Source organism: Ceratosolen solmsi, unplaced genomic scaffold (assembly GCF_000503995.2).
Source record: "Ceratosolen solmsi marchali unplaced genomic scaffold, CerSol_1.0 scaffold6, whole genome shotgun sequence".
In the NCBI taxonomy this organism is placed as follows: Eukaryota; Metazoa; Arthropoda; class Insecta; order Hymenoptera; family Agaonidae; genus Ceratosolen; species Ceratosolen solmsi.
Genome location: NW_011948414.1, coordinates 14,581,484 through 14,587,377, shown reverse-complemented (window position 1 = coordinate 14,587,377; position 5,894 = coordinate 14,581,484).

Genomic DNA, 5,894 nt, shown 5'->3' with positions numbered 1-5,894 from the left:
CATTTCTTCTTTTAAAAATATCATTGAAGCGTCATTGAATATATTCTTTTTGAGTGTATACGTCATTCGGTATCCTTATACATTGTCATTCTATATCCTTTGATGTTCTTATAAATCTTTTTATCATTAAGCAATTTGTCTGACGCATTTTTTCACATCTGCAAATCAATTTAGTCCAAGAATATGCACGAATCTGCAGGATCTCTGCAAATACATGATTTAGCTAAAAAGTATGCAATATAAAAATTAGAATAAATTAGAATTTTATGAATTTAAATATTTATTTTAAAATTAATATAGCTATATTTTGTAATTTTATTTTATATGTAGTTTATTGATGAGGAAATAGTTATTTGGTATTTTTATAAAATACAAATAAAATAAAAAGGTAATATAGTCTTGGTTTCAAAAACAACTTAAACTTTTTCTAAAAATTTAATAATTCAATGGAAGTATTTTCAAAAAAACATTTTATCTGAGAATTATGTATCAAAACAATAATTAAGAATTTAAGAATATATTTTTGTAGAATAAAATACGTGAATATATTAAATAATCAAGACAAGAAAACCAATAATTTTTTTGAAAAAACTATATTTAATAATACTCTTCATTTACATAATCAATATGTAACGTTTATAAATTATGGATATTTAGTAATAATATTATTAGTAACAATATTATATATGTAAAAGCACATCGATTTAAATAAAACTATATAAGGCATCGTCCAAATAAGTAAAGTATACGAGTATAATAAAAATTTGGAATAAGAAATAAGTAATTGCATCTAATAAAATTAAAAAAAATGTTAATTATAGTATCATATATAGTATAAATGAAATCAATTAAGCTCTTAAGAATTTATTCTTTTTTAAACATAAGGAGTGTGTATATTTAATTATTCCTTAAAGAATTATGAAAATTTTATTAAACTTGCTAAACATTCTGCCATCTATAATATTTAACATTCGGTAATCGCCACTTTCAATTTTTTAAATACAGAACACAGCAACTCGTATAATCTTTGGAATAATCTTTGGAAATAATTTTCATAATTAAAGTAATAGGCAACTTTTACATTGGTTAAAGATTTGAATGTATAATATAAAGATTCTTGTTTCCAATTATCTATATTTTCATATATCATGTTAGTTATTATTGCAACTAAGACGCTATTTAATTAAGCAGCAAATTCTTTCAATCGATTCCTACTTTTACTTTTTTAGATACCAGTATAATTTAGTGATATATTGAATCTAGGATAACAAGTCAACATCTTGGTACCGATTTGATGTTATTCATGTATCAACGCTGAATAAAAGCATTGTTTAAAGTTCATAGTATTCGTCATACACTATATATATATAGTTTCATATACTATTTATGTATGGTAAAAGTGTACGTAGCTGCGAACGATGAATATTATGTGACGAATGTGAGCGTAAAAAATGGATATGAAATGAATGTATATGAATACATATAGTATAATATATATACATTTATTATACGCGCACACATTTATCATACGCATGTATATATATACAGTGTATATAATTTTGCGCAGGAATGAACGACTTACAACGCATGCCAAAATTTTATGTGTGGGATAGATTCTAAGCCGGCCAATATAATCATTGCAAATTAGCGTGAAGGAAGTCTCGCTGTTCAGACGAAAGCCGCAATCTCTCCAAAAGTACCTGTACAGATAGAGTGTAGATAGAGCGCCAAGTTCAAGCGTTATAAAAATATAATTCAATGTAAATGGAAGAAAATAATATATTTCTACAAACATAAGAAAATTATTTTATAATAATTGATTGAGATTAAAGTTAATGGACTTCATGGCTGATCTTTAGAATTTCACCGAATGAGGTGCAGATTAATTTTTAATTGTCAATTCTTCATTGAGTATTAAAAAATTCCCTTAAAATCTATAATATATATATTAAAAAATATGAAAATTGCTACATATCTTTTAAGTATAAAGAACGAATTTCCATAATTATTATCAATATCACAAATTGACAAACTATTGAAGTTTACTTAATTGAGAAATGAAAATAAATATCTCTTCCATTCTAATAAAATTAATAAAAAAATCAATGTCTTAAATAATTAAGAGCCAACTATATATAGTATCAGCCGTATCAATAAGAGTTAAGGTCAATTTCTAAGAATGAATTCTGAGAAAAAGAAATCTCAGATTCAGTTGGAAAGTGATAAAAAAAAGTATTTAAATGAGAATTGCATCATCTGAGAAGATCGAGATCTAAGTCTATGATTTTGGGGACAAGATAGGATCTATATATCTATATAGAATAATTTTACTTTTTAGTATACATCTTTTTCATTCCAACAGATGCTGGAGTTATTAAAAAGAATTAATCATATCCTATAGAACCTATAGAGTAGAAATGCCCTGAACACTTTATTATCATTGTCAAAAATATATATTGTTAATAAATTTTAAATCGAGTGGTATAAAATTTTAAAACTATTCGTCAGAAATTTTCTTTATTTAAATTATCTTTTATTCACGACAGTGAAACCCTCGATCAGGCAAATTAACATTGCAAGATATATATATATATATATATATATATACATACGTTTACACGTGAAGTAAAGTAAGGACCAAAGAATACCGAGTCTATTGTTAAAATGTTGAGAATTTAAGCTATGCAGTTTATGGTGGTGTAAAATTATATACACGAATAATACGAATTCGAAGAGTTTACTTTAATTATTGATATAAAGCATTGGCGACACTTAAACTCAAATTATTTTGCTGAATGCTATTATTAAATTGTTTGTTTTGAGATTTCGAACAAAAAATTTCGATAGTATAAATACTAATTTAAGCGAGATTATGTTCTCCATCCGATATGCAAATGAATTGGTACTAAAATTCTAAATAATCTTATTTGTTTATGCTATAGCAATTCAATTAAAAGGCGAACGATGGCGAATGACGCTATGATGGCTTTTACACGTGTCTCTTTTTGAACTGTATTTTTTAGTTGAAATTGAAATATTTATTACAATTTACTATGCTTTAATGAATTTCTATTAATTTACATAGAATAATTTTTTTAGATAAAATTAATATTTATTCTATTACGAAAGATGCAATAATCTCATACATGACTCGATTACTTACAATGTAATAGATATGACTGTTAATGATAATTCCAATACTTGAATTTACGCCAACGTAAAAATATCATTTTACTACATACTACCCAATATAAAGAATTATGAAGTAACAGTGATGATCTATATAAATTTATCATCTATATTATGCATATATTGTTTTGCAAGATTTCAAACTCTTTTAACGTACCATTCATGAATTATTTCAACGCCATATGTGATACACTTCTCATACCCTTAATCAGAAAAGAAATGTTGAAACATGAGTAAAATCGCGCTATTTAATTTTTTTATTAAAATATAAATCGTATCTTAATAGATTCATAGTAGGCAAAACTGTATACTGTAATGATATTAAAGAAGATTATTTATACTGTGGATCAAAACTTTTTGATAAGTCGATAAAATATGAACAATCATTAATAATAAATGTAACAAATAGGTCAAAATTTCTCAAAATAAAACAATCGTCGAAACACGAACGTTATTAATGAAAAGAGAATATAAATATGAGAATAAAATAAATTCAAAATAGTACAAATGCATAAAAATTTCTTTTCAATAAAACTTAAACTTATGTAAATATTCTTAATAAAGTTTTCATGACAAACTATTTATAAAAAAAAAAAAAAAACTGATACACAACTAGTAAAGAACTTTAAATAACTTCATTCATTAATATGTATATCAGTATAAAGAGAGTTAAATAGGTGTAGATTACAAAACACGTAATAAAATACTCAAACAATGTCAATAAACTACACTGTTTATTAAAACATACAAATAACTTTAGCTTCATATATTGCCTCATTGATTACAAAGTGAGTGACCGAATCAAGTATTCATCGTAATATCTAATGATTAATCGGTACAGACGTTGTACTCAAATTCTCGCGTTAGTCTCTTGTTCACTCCTTCACACCTAAAGTATAGAGATCTGCAACATCCAAATATGTTGAAGAAAAGACGGTTTTATTGTTAATACTACATGTTACTGCTTTTAGGGGAATGTATTATTAGATCAATGTTCAAACGGACAAATGAAAATTAACAAAAATTCTTGCAATTTAATGGCAATGTCTGCGATATTCGCAATATACATGATAGAATATACAAAAATATATACATTTTTAATTCGAAATTAATGAAACAATTTTTGTTTTCTGTATTTTCTTCTTAATTTTTATACTTCTAGATTTATAGCAATAGAAACTCACTCATACGTCTATTATATTGTTATAAACTTCAAAATCTTTGGACTTCATTGGTATGTAAATATTGGCGAAAAATTCTTGAATGTTGTAATGTTTAGTATTCATAAAATTTTAATAAATTTTAATACATATTTTAATATTTTAATAAAATATTTTTTTTTTAATAAACATATTTTCTAAATTTTTACCTCATAAAATTACAAATTTTAGTTTTACTATTTAAAAAAATTTTTTTCTTAATAGAAAATATATAATAATTATATATAATAAAATAATGAACATATATGTATAGATTCGTAATGCTCTATTTTTTAAATTTGATATTTTAAGACTTTTTTATAATAATAATCACATTATAACTATTTTCATTTTGGCTTTATTATTTGACTTACCTGTGTATTTTCTGATCTCAAACTATAATAAAAGCATACGAGTAATATTCGTATCATCCATTTTTTCTATATTATTTGCTTTTCGTTTAAAAATACATCATTTTCTTATAAATCACTTACTAAAAATACAAATATAATTTCATACTCTAACGTGTTAATATATATAACTGAATAAAACAAATAAATTAAATTGTTATCAATAATATTTCAATATTATAAAATGAATGACAAAATTGAACTGATATTACATTAAAATATGGTGATTAATGCTTTTAAAGTAATTAAAAACATATTTCATAGTTAATAGTTTCATTGTTTATTACATTTGGCTATTAAGAGAATTATTTTGTAATACATTGACTACTCAATAAATTAATTTTCGCTTATTTTAATTAAAATATATTCAAAAGAAATTGATATCTAATATACTAATTATTACTAAGGATATCAAATGAATAACATTGATAATTTCAGTAGTAATATAAAACTTATATCAGTTTGATAAAATATTAAATAATTAAAAATTTAAATTAAAAATATAAATTAATTTGCTTTTAAGTCTACTTTTTATGAAATAAATAATATTAAAAATTATTAATTGTAATAAAAATGATTAAATTTGTTATTAAAGATATTTAAGTAATTACATAATACAATATTTATATTTATATAAATACACAATGAATATTAACAATTGTATTATTGTGATAAATAAAGTATCATTAATAAATAAAATATTTTGTAATAAATAAATAAATATATATATATATATATATATATATATATATACATATATAAATTTTTTGTTAAAAATTTATAATTCGTTCACAATGTTAAAGGCTAGGAATTATTGTTGAAAAAATAAGAATTCAATTATACTTCTCTTTTCTCACATTATCTTGCAATTAAGAAAAAAACAACTTCATGTTTCAGTAGTAAGATAGGTATATTATACTAAATGCAAAAAACGTTACAATACACTCTTGACACGTTCGTCCGATATTTCTTTCACTTCTTATGTTGGCTTTTTATTTTGGTTTCATCTGCATCACATCCATTTCATATTTTTGAATACAATTTGTTCTTTAGTATAGAAATTTCGCTCAATAGAATATGTAAATACTGCTATGGC